The sequence below is a fragment of the Callithrix jacchus genome, chromosome 6 (assembly GCF_049354715.1).
Source record: "Callithrix jacchus isolate 240 chromosome 6, calJac240_pri, whole genome shotgun sequence".
Lineage (NCBI taxonomy): Eukaryota > Metazoa > Chordata > Mammalia > Primates > Cebidae > Callithrix > Callithrix jacchus.
In genome coordinates, this window is record NC_133507.1 from 129,726,747 (window position 1) to 129,744,337 (window position 17,591).

Genomic DNA, 17,591 nt, shown 5'->3' on the forward strand with positions numbered 1-17,591 from the left:
ATACTGTTGCAAACACAAGTGGAAACATGGGCCATGAAATTTCCATTAGCATTTGGTTTTGAGATACTCATCCAGATAACAGGGGATTCTCATAAATATTAAAATGTGGTTGTATTTTGATTTTGATTATCTAAAAAAAAAATGAGGTAGAATGAATAGAGCTTGGTCATTGAGTGTCCATGAAGATTATGAGAGAGGGAAGAGCAAAAGGGACTTCTGAATTTGGAGTTTGGGAGACAGGGTGCTGTTCAACAAGGAAGGAATATGCATAGAGTCACAGATTTGATGGCCAAGATCGTGGGTTAAGTTTAACATTTGTGAAATTTGAGATGTCAAGGGACAGCAAGATGATGCCCAGAAGGCAGCTGGCCACATCTGCAGTTCAGAAAGAGTGGGCTGGAGAAAGAAATTTGGGAATCTGAAAAGTATGGCTGTTAAGAAGTCTGAGGGGAGAGGACTCAAGATGGCGCTGTGAGAACAACCCAGGATTGGAGTTCTCGTTGTGTCCGCGGAGAGGTGAGTCTGAGCTGCATTTCCAGACTGATCTTTGTTGCCCACGGAACAGGGAAATTCCCAAGTGAAGAGGAGACGCGGGACGCCAGGCAGATATTCCGCCTGGCGAAGCCGGCAGCCGGGGTGGCGGCGGCCGGCCCTACCCAGCACTCCCCACAGGGCGTGCTTGTCCGGGTGCCCCGTTGAACCGGCAACCGGAGACATGAGAGGGCGGGACTTGAGACTGAGCTAGACTTGGACAGTGGGCCAGCCCAGGGGATTGCCGGGACAGAGCGTTAGGGTTGGCCCAGTGGGACGAACAGAACCGCGATTTCAAACAAGCCCCGTGCAGACGGCCCAAGACGCTCTGAGGGGGAGGGGCGGCCACCATTACCGAGGCAACCCACCCCAACTGAGATACACGCCCATTGCTGACGCAGCCTGCCGTTGCCGAGGCAACCCGCTACAACAGAGAGACTCCGCCGCAGGGCGTGGTGGAGAACAGCAGAACAGCAGAGCCAGGGCGAGCGTCACAACAGCAGGGCGGAGCCACGGCAGGCAAACAGTGGCTAGTCTGCATCCTAGCTGGGCAGGACCTCAACGGACATCCAAAAATAAAGCCCAAACCCCTCAACACAGAGCATTTGAGAAAAAAAAAAGGGTTTTTTTAATGAGCTCTGTTGCAGCAGAATCAAACATAGCAGCCTAACAGCCCTGAATGAACAACAGAGCTCACAGCTCAGCAATTAAGCCCCTATAAAGTACAAACTGTCTCCTCAAGCAGCTCCCGGACCCCTCTATATCCAAAAGACTGACATTAGGCAGGCATCATCCTGGGACAAAGATAGCAGAAAAAGAAACTGGTAGCATCCCTCGCTGTGCCACAGCTGCTAGAGGTGCACCCCAGACAAGCAGGGTCTGGAGTGGACCTCAGCAGTCGTACAGCGAAGGGGCTAGACTCGTAGAAGGAAAACCAAGCAACAGAAATACTTCATCATCAACATTCAGGGTGTCCACTCAGAGACCCAATTAAAAGTCAGCAACTACGCAGACGACCAGCGGACAAATCCACAAAGATGGGAAGAAACCAGCGCAAAAAGGAGGAAAACACCCGAAACCAGAACACCTCGCCTCCTAGAAAGGACCAAAACTCCTCACCAGCAAGGGAACAAAGCTGGACGGAGAATGACTGCGACGAAATGACGGAATTAGACTTCAGAAGATGGATAATGAGAAACTTTTGTGAGCTAAAAGATCATATATTAAATCAGTGCAAAGAAACTAAGAACCTTGAAAAAAGATTTGAAAAAAGATTGGAGGAAATGATAACAAGAATGGATAACTTAGAGAGGAATATGAATGAATTAAAGGAGCTGAAAAACACAATACGAGAACTTCGCGAAGCATGCACAAGTTTCAATAGCCGAATTGACCAAGCAGAAGAAAGAATATCTGAAGTCGAAGACCAACTCAATGAAATAAAATGAGAAACCAAGATTAGAGAAAAAAGCGCAAAAAGGAATGAACAAAGTCTCCAAGAAATGTGGGACTATGTGAAAAGACCTAACCTACGTTTGATAGGTGTACCAGAAGGGGACGAAGAGAATGAATCCAAGCTGGAAAATACGCTTCAGGACATCATCCAGGAAAATTTCCCCCACCTAGCAAGACAGGCCAACACTCAATTGCAGGAAATTCAGAGAACACCACAAAGATATTCCGCAAGAAGAGCAACCCCAAGGCACATAATCGTCAAATTCAACAGGGTTGAAATAAAGGAGAGAATACTAAGGGCAGCCAGAGAGAAATGTCGGGTCACCCACAAAGGGAAGCCCATCAGACTCACAGCAGACCTCTCGGCAGAAACACTACAAGCCAGAAGAGAGTGGGGGCCAATATTCAACATTCTTAAAGAAAAGAACTTTCAACCCAGAATTTCATATCCAGCCAAACTGAGCTTCAGAAGTGAAGGAAAAATAAAATCCTTTGCGAACAAGCAAGTACTCAGAGATTTTGTCACCACCAGGCCTGCTTTACAAGAGCTCCTGAAAGAGGCACTACACATAGAAAGGATCAACCAGTACCAGCCATTCCAAAATCACACTGAATGCTAAAGAGCATCAACATAATGAAGAATCTACAACAACTAACAGGCAAAACAGCCACTTAGCATCAAAATGGCAGTATCAAACTCACACATAACAATATTAACCCTAAATGTAAATGGACTAAATGCACCAATCAAAAGACACAGACTGGCAAATTGGATAAAAATCCAAAACCCATCAGTGTGCTGTATACAGGAAACCCATCTCTCTTGCAAGGATACACAAAGGCTCAAAATAAAGGGATGGAGGAAGATTTACCAAGCAAATGGAAAGCAAAAAAAAAGCAGGAGTTGCAATTCTCATCTCCGATAAAATAGACTTTAAAGCAACAAAGATCAAAAGAGACAAAGAAGGCCATTACATAATGGTAAAAGGATCGATACAACAAGAAGAGCTAACGATCCTAAACATATATGGACCCAATGCAGGAGCACCCAGATACATAAGGCAGGTTCTTAAGGACTTACAAAAGGACTTAGACTCTCACACAATAATAGTGGGAGACTTTAACACTCCACTGTCAATACTAGACAGATCAACCAGACAGAAAATCAACAAGGATATCCAGGGCTTGAACTCAGACCTGGAGCAAGCAAACCTGATAGACATTTACAGAACTCTCCACCCCAAATCCACAGAATACACATTCTTCTCAGCACCACATCACACCTACTCTAAAATTGACCACATAATTGGAAGTAAAGCACTGCTCAACAAATGCAAAACAACTGAAATCATAACAAATAGCCTCTCAGACCATAGTGCAATCAAGTTAGAACTCAGAATTCAGAAACAGACCCAGAACCGCACAGCTTCATGGAAACTGAACAACTGGCTCTTGAATGTTGACTGGGTAAACAATGAAATGAAGGCAGAAATAAAGAAGTTCTTCGAAACCAATGAGAACGAAGACACAACGTGCCAGAACCTCTGGGACACATTTAAAGCAGTCTCTAGAGGAAAGTATATAGCAATAAGTGCCCATATGAGGAGAATGGAGAGATCCAAAATTGACACCCTATCGTCAAAATTGAAAGAGCTAGAGGAGCAAGATAAAAAAAACTCAAAACCCAGCAGAAGACAAGAAATAACTAAGATCAGAGCTAAGCTGAAGGAGATTGAGACACAAAAAACCCTTCAAAAAATCAATAAATCCAAGAGCTGGTTTTTTGAAAAGATCAACAAAATAGACAGACCACTAGCCAGATTGATTAAAAAGAAAAGAGAGAACAACCAAATAGATGCAATAAAAAATGATAAAGGGGAAATCACCACAGATTCCACAGAAATTCAAACCATCATCAGAGAATATTACAAAGAACTCTATGCGCATAAACTAGTAAACCTGGAAGAAATGGATAAATTCCTGGATTCCTGTGTCCTCCCAAGCCTAAACCAGGAGGAAGCTGAAACTATGAATAGACCAATAACAAGGTCTGAAGTTGAGGCAGCAATTAAGAGCCTACCACACAAAAAAAGCCCAGGTCCAGACGGGTTCACAGCCGAATTCTACCAGACACACAAGGAAGAGCTGGTACCATTTCTTCTAAAACTATTTCAAACAATCTAAAAAGAGGGAATCCTTCCCAAATCATTTTATGAGACCAACATCATTCTGATACCAAAACCCGGCAAAGACCCAACAAGAAAAGAAAACTTCAGGCCAATATCCATGATGAACATAGATGCAAAAATCTTCAATAAAATATTGGCAAGCTGATTGCAACAGCAAATCATAAAACTTATTCATCATGATCAAGTAGGATTCATCCCGGGGATGCAAGGCTGGTTCAACATACGCAAGTCTATCAACGTAATTCACCACATAAACAAAACCAAAAACAAAAACCACATGATTATCTCAATTGACGCTGAGAAGGCATTTGACAAAATTCAACAGCCCTTAATGCTAAAAACCCTCAATAAACTCGGTATCGATGGAATGTATCTCAAAGTAATAAAAGCTATTTATGACAAACCAACAGCCAATATCATACTGAATGGGCAAAAACTGGAAGCATTCCCTTTGAAATCTGGCACTAGACAAGAATGCCCTCTTTCACCACTCCTATTCAATATAGTACTGGAAGTTCTAGCCAGAGCAATCAGGCAAGAAAAAGAAATAAAGGGTATTCAAATAGGAAAGGTGGAAGCCAAATTGTCTCTATTTGCAGACGACATGATAGTATACCTAGAAGACCCCATTGCCTCAGCCCAAAAACTCCTGAAACTGATAAGCAACTTCAGCAAAGTCTCAGGATATAAAATCAATGTGCAAAAATCACAAGCATTCGTCTACACCAATAACAGACTTAAAGAAAGCCAAATCAAGAGCAAACTGCCATTCGCAATTGCTACAAAAAGAATAAAATACCTTGGAATACAACTCACAAGGAACGTAAGAGACCTCTTCAAGGAGAACTACAAACCACTGCTCAATGAAATCAGAGAGGACACAAACAGATGGAGAAACATTCCATGTTCATGGTTAGGAAGAATTAATATTGTGAAAATGGCTATACTGCCCAAAGTAATTTACAGAATCAACGCTATCCCCATCAAGCTACCATTGACTTTCTTCACAGAACTGGAAAAAACCACCATGAACTTCATATGGAACCAAAAGAGAGCCCGCATAGCCAAGTCAATTCTAAGCAAAAAGAACACAGTGGGGGGCATCACACTACCGGATTTCAAAGTATACTACAAGGCTACAGTAATCAAAACAGCATGGTACTGGTACCAAAACAGAGATATAGACCAATGGAACTAAACAGAGGCACCGGAGGTAACACAACATACATACAACTATACAATCTTTGATAAACCTGACAAAAACAAGCAAGGGGGAAAGGATTCCCTGTTTAACAAATGGTGTTGGGAAAACTGGCTAGCCATGTGCAGAAAGCAGAAACTGGACCCCTTCCTGACACCTTACACTGAAATTAACTCCAGATGGATTAAAGACTTAAACATAAGACCTGGCACCATAAAAACCCTAGAAGAAAATCTAGGCAAAACTATCCAGGACATAGGAGTAGGCAAGGACTTCATGAACAAAACACCAAAAGCATTGGCAACAAAAGCCAAAATAGACAAATGGGACCTAATGAAACTCCACAGCTTCTGCACGGCAAAAGAAACAGTCACTAGAGTGGATCGGCAACCAACAGAATGGGAAAAAATTTTCGCAGTCTACCCATCTGACAAAGGGCTGATATCCAGAATCTACAAAGAACTCAAACAGATTTACAGGAAAAAAACAAACAAGCCCATTCAAAAGTGGGCAAAGGATATGAACAGATACTTTATGAAAGAAGACATATATGAGGCCAAAAATCATATGAAAAAATGCTCATCGTCACTGGTCATCAGAGAGATGCAAATCAAAACCACACTGAGATACCATCTCACGCCAGTTAGAATGGCGATCATTAAAAAATCTGGAGACAACAGATGCTGGAGAGGATGTGGAGAAAAAGGAACACTTTTACACTGTTGGTGGGAGTGTAAATTAGTTCAACCATTGTGGAAGACAGTGTGGCGATTCCTCAAGGCCTTAGAAATAGAAATTCCATTTGACCCAGCAATCCCATTACTGGGTATATATCCAAAAGACTATAAATCGTTCTACTATAAGGACACATGTACACGAATGTTCATTGCAGCACTGTTTACAATAGCAAAGACCTGGAATCAACCCAAATGCCCATTGATAATAGACTGGATTGGAAAAATGTGGCACATATACACCATGGAATATTATGCAGCAATCAGAAATGATGAGTTTGTGTCATTTGTAGGGACATGGATGAATCTGGAGAACATCATCCTCAGCAAACTGACACAAGAACAGAAAATGAAACACCGCATATTCTCACTCATAGGCGGGTGATGAAAAATGAGAACACATGGACACAGAAAGGGGAGTACTAAACACTGGGGTCTATTGGGGGGCCAGTGGGAGGGGGAGGTGGGGAGGGATAGCCTGGGGAGAAATGCCAAATGTCAATGAAGGGGAGAAGAAAAGCAAAGCACACTGCCATGTGTGTACCTATGCAACTGTCTTGCATGCTCTGCTCATGTACCCCAAAACCTAAAATCCAATAAAAAATTAAAAAAAAAAAAAAAAAAAGAAATTTGGGAATCTTTAGTGTGTGTTGATAACAGTTGAAGACAGAGTCTATGTTACCTAGGACTTCAAAGTAATGAGAAAAGCCAACCTCAGAGAGAACTCTGAGAGACAGAGTTATATTTAAAGGTCAAGTAGAGGAAAAGGAGCCCCCCACAAAGAAAATGAGGAGAGTCTGGGGAGTAAAAAGACTCAGCAGAGTCTGATGTCATAGAAGCCAACAGACAGAAAAGTTTTGAAAAAGAGGGGAGTACTACAGAGAGATTAAAAAAAAAAAAAAAAAGAGCCTGAAAATAATTTTGGCAAAAGGAGGACCTCTTGAATGCACTTTTAGTAGAATGGTTCTATGAGAATGATTCTGATAGAAGCCATACTACAAGGGATTGAAGCATGAATGGAAAGGGAGACAAGAAAACCTTTTCAAGAAGGTTGATGGTAAAGTGAAGAAAAACACTTTTTTATTTTTGATATGGAGGCTGGCTCTGTCACCCAAGCTGGAGTGTAATGGCATGATCTTGGCTCACTGCAACCTTCACCTTCAGGGTTCAAGTGATTCTCCTACCTCAGTCTCACAAACAGCTGGGATTACAGGTACCGGCCACCATGCCCGGCTAATTTCTGTATTTTTAGTAGAGATGGGGTTTCACCCTATTGGCCAGGCTGTTCTTGAACTCCTGACCTCAAGTGATCTGCCCACCTTGGCCTTCCAAAGTGTTGGAATTACAGGTATGGGCCACTTCTCCTGGCTGGAAAATGCTTTTAAAAGTCTTAGTCAACATGCTTTTGATGTATGCATATTTTAGAATATCATTTGTATTACTTCCACGTCAGTTGTGTTGGTTAGAATGGATTTGATTATATTGTTTTCATGTCTTTTGTGTTGGTTTGTATTGGATGTTTTCTTTTTGTTTCTTTAATGTTTAAATGGCTGTGACAAATGTCCTTATCTTACTTTTTTTAAACACAGATCAATTCTTTGGGCTAGATTGCTTGAATGGGAATTACTGGATCATGAAGTATAAATATTTTTAAGGTGCTTGTTAAATCCACCAAATCATTTTCTAGGGGGGAATATACCAGTGTATATTTTCACATGCCATGTAAGAGACTGCTAATTTCTTTGCATTCTAGCTGGAACTGAGTTTCATAACTTTTACAAACATCTTTGCATCCTTACTGAAAGGAATTGGCGCTCCTTTGAGAGCTGATTGATTCTAGGCTTGGGGGCAGGGAAAGTTCAAGATGAGCCTGCTGGGTCAAAAAGTAAGGAAATGCTCTCAACAAATTAGGTATAGCAGGAATATGCCTCAACACAATAAAGGTCATATATAACAAACCAACAGCTAACATCATTTCAACAGTAAAAAAGAGAAAGCTTTTCCTCTAAGGTTGGGAACAAGACCAAGACACCCACTCTTGCCACTTCTATTTAACATAGTACTAGAAGTACTAGTCAGGGCAATTTGGCAAGAGAATGAAATAAAAGGCATCTACATTGAAAAGGAAGAAATTAAATTGTACCTGTTTGCAGACGACATGATCTTATGTATTTAAAAAAACTCTAAATACTGCACCAAAAAACTATTAGAACTAATAAACAAATTTAGTAATGTTGTAGGATATAAAGTCAGTATACAAAATTCAATACTGTTTCTAAATATTAACAATGAACTATCTGAAAGAGAAATCAAGAACACAATCCTATTTGCAATAGCTGCAAAAACATATTAAAATACTTAGAAATAAATTTAACCAAGAAGTAAAAGACCTGTACACTGAAACCTATAAAACATTGATGAAAGAAACTTAAGAAGACAGAAATAAAAAGACATCTCATGTTTATCGGTTGAAAGAATATTAAAATGTCCAAAGTGATCCACATGTTCAATGCAATCCCTATAAAATTTTTCACACAGATAGAAAAAAACTCTAAAATTCCTATGGAATGACAAAAGAGGCTGAATAGCTAAAGAAATATTGAGCAAAAAGAACAAAGCTAAAAGCATTATACTGCTTGATCTCAAAATATACTACAAAGCTATAGTAATCAGAACAGCACAGTACTGGCACAGAAACACAAATAAACCAACTGAACAGAATAAAGAGTCCATCAGTTAACAGAGTTGCTAATTTTTTTAAAAATTAAAAAATAAAAGAAAAAGAATAAAGAGTCCAGAAATAAATCTACCCATTTACAGCCTATTGTTCAACAAGGGGCCAAGAATACACAATAGGGAAAGGATATTCTCTTCAATAAGTAGTAATGGGGAAATGAGATATCCATATGCAGGAGAATAAAATTAGAGGATTATCTCATGCCATATACAACAATCAACTCAAACAAATTGAAGACTTATGTGTACCACCTGAAACTGTAAAACTATGAGAAAAAAACGAGGGGGAAAAGCTCTATGACATTGGTTTGAGTGGTGATTTTTTAGATATGACCCCAAAAGCACAGGCAACAACAGCCAAATAGACAAATGAGATTACATAAAACTGAAACGTTTCTACAGAGCAAGGGTTACAATCAATAGATTGAAGAGACAACATAGAGGACAGGAGAAAATATTTGCCAGCCATACATCTGATAAAGGGATAATATCCAAAATATATAAGGACCTCAAACAACGCAATAGTAATAAAGTAAAAAATCTGATTATAAAATGGGCAAAGATTATGAATAGACATTTCTCAAAAGAGGACATACAAATGGCCAATAGGTATACGAAAAAAAATGTTCAACGTAATTAATCATCAGACAAATGCAAATTAAAACCACAATGAGAGATATCACTTCATACCGATTACAATGGCTATATCAAAAAGACAAAAGATAACAAGGTTGGAGAGAATATGGAGAAAAGAAACCCTTTCACATTGTTGGTGGGAATGTAAATTAGTACAACCATTATGGAAAACAGTATGGTGGTTGCTAAAAAACTTAAAACTATCATGTGATCCAGCAATCCCACTACAGGATATATATCCAAAGGAAATAAAATCACTATATATATATTTTTTAATTGAAATAAAAAAATATTTTTATAGAGATGGGGTGTTGCTATGTTGACCAGGCTGGTCTCGAACTCCTGGCCTCAAGCAATCCTCCCATCTTGGCCCCCCAAAGTGCTAGGATTATAAGCATGAGCCACTGTGCCCAACCAAAATCACAATTTTGAAGAGGTATTTGCACTCCCATCTTTATGGCAGCGTTAGTCACAATAGACAAGATAAGAAATCAACCTAAGTGTCCATCAACGAACAACTGAATAAAGAAAATGTGGTGTACATTATATATATATATATATATATATATATATGCTGTGGAATAATTTTCAGTCTTAAAAAAGAAGGAAATTTTGTCTTTTGTGACAACATAGATGAACCTGGGGACATTAAGTGAAATAAGCGAGGCACACAAGATCTTATATATGTGGAATCAAAAAATATTGAACTCAGAACTAATGGGTAGAATGGTGGTGGCCAGGGGTAAAGGGTGGTGGAGAGAGAAAAAGAACAAAAAGATGTGCTCAAAATGTAATGGAGGCATGTCCAATGGACTCAGGAGTCTGTAAAAACGGGCTCACACCGGCCAAAGCAGGGACATCTGGATCATAGCAATGAATAGTGGCAGTAATGAATTATGACATGTTAGAAAAAAAAAATGAGTCCAAATTCATACTAACCAAGATAAAGAAAGAAAGAAAAAGATGGAAAGCTATTAGTTGCAGTAAAATTAAACTAATACATACAGAGGAATAGAAGTATAATACTACCAAACAATGATTGATTCAGCAAGAATCCTAAATCTGTGCTTGGATGAAAGTTTTTGAGGAGGCTATTTACACAGACAAATAATCTCTCTACAGATAAAATTCATCTGGAATTAATTTTGAATGTCTAGTATGAAGTGAGAATCGAAAATGATTTTTTTCCCCCAAAACAGTAGCCCAGTTTTCCATCTCTTTTCCACAAAAATTAAACTGTAAGCTAATATAGATATTAGACTGTGAGCTTCTTTTTTTTTTTTTTTTTTTCCTGCCTCAGGTTTATTTGTACAAATAGCACAGGAGGACCCCAGCCCCATGCAGATGGCAGCCCCAGGGGAGTTACACCAGTCCTTCTGTCCTCACATTGGCAGACAAAGATATCTATTCTGAAGCCTTTGTAGGGGCCTGGGCACCTTTGAAAGCCTGAGCTGGAACTGAAACTGGAGCTGAAGCCTGGGCCTTGGCTTGATCCTTGGCCTTGGCCTTGACCTTGACCTTTGGCCGGCAGAGCCTGAGCCCCTTGGCAATGCGTGCCCGTGCACGCTTCCCAAGCTTGGGGTGGGCAATGTAGGCAAGTCGATCGAGCTTGTGGCTGACACCCTTTGGGATCTTGGGCTTAACCTCCTTGGGCTTTACGAGAGCCTTGATGGCCTCGGCACGTGCACTCATGGCCTTGGCATTGTTGGCCTGCATCTTCTTTAGGCCCTTCTTGTTGTGCTTCTTGGCAAAGCGCATGTTCCTCAGGAACTTGGGGTCCACCCCCTTAAGAGACTCGTATCTTTGTGATCGGGGTTTCTTGATACCATTTCTGTGCCATTTTCGGGACTGGTTGTGTGTGGTGTGGTTCTTGGACTTGGCCATGTCTGCACCCAAGCCGCGGTTCCCGAAGCTCCTAGGACCGGAAGAGCGACTGTAAGCTTCTTGAGGACACGAACCATTCACATGTATTTTTATTTTTTAGGCAAGTAAAGCAGTGGGATATGTTCATAATTTTATCCTTAGTGCAGTGCTTATATAACTAACATTGCAGGTTAGAGACAAAAATATTTGTGGAGTGCACTTTTTTTTTTTTTTTTAACCATACATGGAGTTTCTATAAACACTACAGTCTTCGTGGCTGGGCGATTTATTCTTTTCATATGACCTCTGTACCTATTTTATATTTCATTGTGTTTATGAAATATTAACATACGGGGGATAATTACGAGGGCCTTTTTTGATTACCTGAAAAAATTGTTTTTTAAATGTTTTCAATGCAAGACAGAGACTTGAGCATCTTTATGGGCTGAGGAGGAAGAGTCACTGGAAAAGTGGAGGTTGCAGATATGGTGCAAGCTCCCAGACAGGAGAGGGTGAATTGGGGGCCAAAAGGATTGAGCTGGGGAAGAAGAGGCCCTTTCCTCAGAGAAATGAGGGAGAAAGGCAGACCAGGGCAGATGTGGACGTAGGTAAATGTGGTGGTGGTGGTGGTGGGGAATTAGGTTGTGTCAGGCACAGACAACTTGGGATTTTTCACTTGGGTATAAAATAAGATTCTCTGCTGAGAATGACAGTCAACGTAATGTGGGGGTCGGGGTGGTGGTCTGGCACAGCAGTAATGAGGAATGGGAGAAGCTGACTACAGTCTCCCATAAAGAATGCTGAGGGCCTAGCTGTCGATAGTGACAGGGATTTGCACTGAAATCAACCTGCAGGTTTCAATGGTACTTGCCTATTCCAGGAAAACTGGGTAGGGATTTGACAAAACTCTTGAGGAAAAGGACGCACAGAATTTAATTAAAATAGCACCTCCCTTTAGGTTTCGTCTCCTTTCCATCCTCCCCTCCCAAGCCCCACAGCTGCGGTGGGCGGGTTTTAGCATGTTTTCTGCCATTAACTGCACTGCGCTCTCGGCACGACAGAAAGGACGAATAACGCTAGACAAGCTGGGCAAGACAGGGCTTGGTAACTTTATTTGCATCAGAATTTGCAACACAACACCTAAATGAAAAAATTAACTAGAAAGCCAAGATCACTTACTCTGGGTCAGGGCACCAGACCATTCGCTTTAAGTGCATTTACTTAATCCTCAAAAAAGTATTAAGAAGTGAGTCCTATTATTAACCTGACTTTACATACCAGAGGTCTAAGGCCTAAAGAAATGACCAATTTGTTTAAGATCATATGGCTGGTTATTGGCGGAGTCATGCAAGTCTGGAAACAGTCTAACTCTGGTTCTGGGCTACACAAGTGAACTGTCAGTCTACAACAACGTAGTAACATATTATGAGTGCCCAGAGCATCGAACACATACGGTAACCGCAGTCCAGCCAGTACCTGTGCAGTGCCCAGAATACCAAGCACCCAACCGGTGACCCCGCACGCGTGACGCTCACGCGCGCAGTCCGTCTAGCTTCTTCCTGGAAGACTGAAGTGGCCTAATCTCGGCCAAAAGATCTGGACGACTCGATCTGGGCCAGACTCCTTCTGCCTGAGCATCTGATCCGAGCGTCGTGCGGGCTGGGAGGAGCCGGCCCCCGGGAAAGACTGAGGATTGGGGGACAGGCAAACAGAGGGCGGAGTCTTGAGGGGAAGCGAGAAGCCGCAACAACCAGGTAAGCAGCTTCGCTTCCTGCTGCAACCGCCCGCGGCCTAAGTAGCACATCGCCGCGCTCGGGGGCCGACTTCTGGGGTCTGAGCTGGTGAAACAGTGAATGGGGTGGAGGGCAGCCGGCGAGGCCGGGGCGGGAGGCGCAGGTAAGGGCTGGGGCCTGGAGCGCTGCTGGCTAGAGCTGAGCATGGGAGAGAGGCCGGTATGGGGGAACTAACTCCTGGGCCAGAGCTGATGTGAAGGCGAGAACCGGGGCTCCTCAGCCGGGGGCTGGGGCCTGGCTGCGGCTGAGCAAGGAAGGACAGAGAACCTGCCTTTAGAATTAGCTGGTCCTTCCGATTCCCCGGCTGCCTCGTCTGGCGAGTAGGGACAGAAGTCGGGTGGGGCCCTTGAGATTTCCTTGGAAACCTTAGAAGTTCCTTTGCCTCTCTCTCGACGCTTTGTGCCTGAACTTAGGAGGGGAAGAGTCCTGTTGCTTTTTCCCTCTCAGTGCAAGAATTCTGAGTTTGTCAGAGGCGCATCCGTAGGTTAGAAAAGAAAGTTCATGATCTGCAGAAACGATACCAACCGTGGGGGTTAAAGTATGTGCTTGTCTTCTTAAATGCTTGCCTCTGCTATTTGAGACGATTCCATTTCAACTTCGGTTTCAGAGTCTCGAGGAGGAGGCTTATTTCCCAATTAGTGTTTACCCTTTGCTTAGAAGGTTCCCAACAAAAGGTTGAGAATGGAATGTGTTGGATACTTTTAGGACTTAGGGGTTTTCTGCCCAATCAGAGGTTATTCCTAAGACAATCAAGAAATTTAAGAAGTGCTAGAATTCTGTATAAAGCAAGTTATTCGTGTGTATCTGCTGTGTGTATATGTTACATTATCTACTATTGACGCAGTGCATCCTGTGTTGTAAAATGTGTCTAATGTTGGCAATAGAGGTAGTCGCTTGGTATAGTGTGCTTATTTATGATTTGAGTCTCTTTTTGGCACTCCATCACTCCCACTCTGTCTGTAGTCTTACAAAAAGTGTTCTTATTTCTTTCTTTTGTGTTTGTGACAAAGATTGTGTAGGCTAAATCTCTTCTGCGGAGCAAGACTAATTCCCTGTGTCCTCCCTTTTTCTGCTTTCTGAATCATGCTCTGGTTTTCCTTTAGTGTTTCTTTAGGCGTGCAGGTCAAAAATTGAACAAGAAATCTTTGTTGATAGAAGCTAACATTTCCAATATTCAGCTTTCCGAAATCATTAAATAAATTTTCAGTATGTACGTATGTATGTATGTATTTTTGAGACGCAGTCTCTCGCTCTGTACCCCAGGCTGGAGTGCAATGGCATGATCTCCGCCGACTGCAACCTCCGCCTACCGGGTTCAAGCGATTCTCCTGCCTCAGCCTCAGTAGCTGGGATTACAGGCGTGCCACTACACCTGGCCAATTTTTGTTTTTTTTAGTAGAGACAGGCTTTCGCCGCGTTAGCTAAGCTGGTGTGGAATTCCTGACCTCAGGCTATCCACCCGCCTCAGCCTCCTCCCAAAGTGCTGGGATTACAGGTGTCAGCCACTGTGCCTGGAGTCTCCCTCCCTCGCCCAGGCGGGAGTGCAGTGAGTCTTGGCTCACTGCAGCCTTTGTCTCCCAGGCTCAAGCGATTCTCCTGACTCCCAAAGTGCTGGGATTACAGGTGTGAGCCACCACGCCCGGCCTTTACTAATTGGCTTCTGATAGTTTGTAGTACTGGATATATTAGTAGCCTTAATTAGAAAGGGTGAATTATTGGTGATATATTAGAAGGTATTGGATAGGTAGGTTAATAGGACCGATTACCTCTCAGTTAGGAAACAGTCCTAGTTTATATTTTAAAGAGTCGTTAAGCTGCTGAAGAGTGAGAGTTGTAATTTTTTCAGGGCCCTCGTGTCATTATGTAATTATTAGGATTAACTATATGATTGAGTTTGTATTTCAGAGACTACACTCGCTGAGTGTTTTCCTGGGAATTTTTATTTTCATATTTCTAAAGCCAAGTATAATTTTTGTGTAGATAACCTTTAGAAGTAATTCCAAGACTCTTTAGGCAGAATGCCATCTCTGCTTCTGACATTCCTTGTGTCAAAGTAGAATGTAGGCTGTTTTCTAGGGGTGGTTGTTACTGTCGTCACATCCTTTCTCTCCAGTGCTTTTTTTCTTCTTCTTCTCGTTTTTTGTTTTTGTTTTTTTTCTTTAATAGAGATGAGGTCTCCAACTCCTGGCCTCAAGCGATCTCCCATCTCAGCCTCCCAAAGTGCTGGGATTACAGGCATGAGACCACAGTGCCTGGGCTCTTTAAAACAACAATAACAACAACAAAAAACCACAAACTTTTTTTTAAGTGTATACTTGATCAGCTTACTTCTCAACACTTTTTGACGAATTGTCATGACACTTCAGAAGGATTGATTATTCTTCTCAATAGAAGATATTAGAAACCTTTCTTCCCCTTCTTTTTTCTTCTTTCCTTCCCCTTCCTCTTCCTCTTTTTATTTTCCCTCCCCCAATAAACATTTATTGCCAAAATTCTGTTTAAGTCAGTGATTTTTCTGATTTAATTAATTTATTCATTAAATTATTGATCTCACAAAGTCTTGAGTAGTTAGAGAATGCAGATAGGCTAAAAATAAAGTGTGAAGAGCTACAAAAGTAATTTTGATTTGAGGAATACTTTTGGGGTAAGACTTGGGGTATAGTGACAGTTGTATCTGTATGACCCCCAAGAAAGTTGTTTTAGGTTCAGTGTACCTTGGTTGCCTCAAAGGTAAAATGTAGTAATAAAGCCAGCTGTGTGTGCTTTCCAGGACTGTTAAGAATAAAATGAGGCACTTTGGGAGGCCGAGGTGGGTGGATCACGAGGTCAACAGATCGAGACCATCCTGGTCAACATGGTGAAACCCCGTCTCTACTAAAAATTACAAAAAATTAGCTGGGCACGGTGGCGCGTGCCTGTAATCCCAGCTACTCAGGAGGCTGAGGCAGGAGAATTGCCTGAACCCAGGGGGCGGAGGTTGCGGTGAGCCGAGATTGTGCCATTGCACTCCAGCCTGGGTAACAAGAGTGAAAAAAAAAAAAAAAAAAAAAAGAATAAAATGAGATGGTAGATATAATTTTGAATGTTAAAAGCATTTTGCCAAGAGTGTAATGTCCTCTTTGTAAAGTGGAGACTAGATTATAAACTATAGTATATGTATTGTTTTTTCCAAGGGAGGACCTTGTCTTTATTTTGAAACAATAGGCGGCCTTCTGGTGGCCAAAACATGCTTCTGCCTATGGAGGCCAGTGTCTGGGCCCTAAGGATCGGCAGAGCTCAGTACGCTTAGGATGTTTTAGGAAGGCCTCGTAGTTGATGCAGCCGTTGCTGACCTCATGTCCTGCCAGAACAGTCTCCATCTCCTCTTCAGCTATCTTCTCTCCCAGGGTGGTAAGGGCTTGTCTGAGCTCAGCTCTCCTAACTTTGCTGTTGTCAAACACGTGAAGCCCTTCCAAGTAGTCCTCATATGTGCCCTGGTTCCGGTTCTTGGCTGCTGCTTGGAGCATGGGCAGGAAAGTCTTTAAGTCCACATGCTGGGACTTCAGCTCATCACTCTTGGGGTTCCCTAGGACTCTGAGCACCTTGGCATTGGTGGGGTTCTGGCCCAGGGCCCCCATCATGTCCCCAAACTGGCTGTACAGGATCTTGCCATCCCGCACTCTGCCAAACAGCTTGAAGGCCTCCTTGAGCTCCTCCAACTGGTCCTTGTTAAACCTGATCACCACTTTGGAGAGATTGATTAAGGGCTCCTGGGCTTTCTCAGGGGTTTGGGGGAATAGCTGGCTCAGCTTTGATTTTGGTTGGAGAGACCCCTGCTGCTGCTGGTTGGCAGCAGGTTTGGAGAGGTAGGGCCCTGCTGCTTCCTCCCCAGAAAGAACATCCTTCTTAGAAGCATGATGTCTGGTGGCCAAAGGACAGTGTGTGGATGGGGGTACCCATCTACTTTGGGGTCTGTCGGGGGCACTGTTTTAATAATTAGAGTTATCCATGGTTCTTCTCTTTGAAATATAAATAAATATGGCAGAAAATACTGCTTTTCTGTAACTTCCATCTGGTGATGTGGTTAGCTTTACTGCTTTGGTTGAAATATGATTTTTGGTTATTTAGAAAAAAAGCCCTTTAAGAAGATCTGCATTAATGTCAATATGAATTGAGGCTTAAAGGGAAGAAAAACCAGGTTCATTTGTTCAGGAGCAAGCAGATATAGTAGGGAAACAACTTGTTGATTTGAAGTCGTCACAGATCATGAAGCATAGCTTCAGGTAAAAGTTTTGTAGAAATGTCGTTAGAGGATGATTTTCATGTTCTTGTCTTAGAAATATAATTATTTTTATATTATTTTTTAAAATATAAAAGTTGAGGCAGGCATAGTGGCTCACACCTGTAATCTCAGCACTTTGGGAGGCTGGGGCTTAGATCACTTGAGGTAGAGGAGTTCAAGACCAACCTGGCC

The 17,591-nt window shown here is 42.1% G+C and overlaps 1 protein-coding gene and 1 pseudogene across 47 annotated transcripts in view; one reads left to right on the plus strand and one right to left on the minus strand.

The window, feature by feature from the left end:
* Positions 1-17,591, plus strand: part of PIKFYVE (phosphoinositide kinase, FYVE-type zinc finger containing) — a 102,328-nt gene that overhangs the window by 2,616 nt on the left and 82,121 nt on the right. For 26 of the 46 annotated variants that reach the window (XM_035305499.3, XM_035305504.3, XM_035305505.3 and 23 more), the window contains exon 1: positions 13,063-13,099. The exons of 5 other annotated variants lie outside the window; for them this stretch is intronic. The gene's annotated coding sequence lies outside the window, so the exon portion shown is untranslated. Of the gene's footprint in view, positions 1-13,062; positions 13,242-17,591 lie in introns of those variants that run through there. 15 more of the 46 variants (XM_078328343.1, XM_078328323.1, XM_078328327.1 and 12 more) reach the window with 1 other exon arrangement.
* Positions 14,597-17,521, minus strand: LOC108592267 (myosin light chain 6B pseudogene; annotated as a pseudogene). The gene has a single exon (XR_013519085.1). The product of XR_013519085.1 is annotated as a myosin light chain 6B pseudogene (transcript).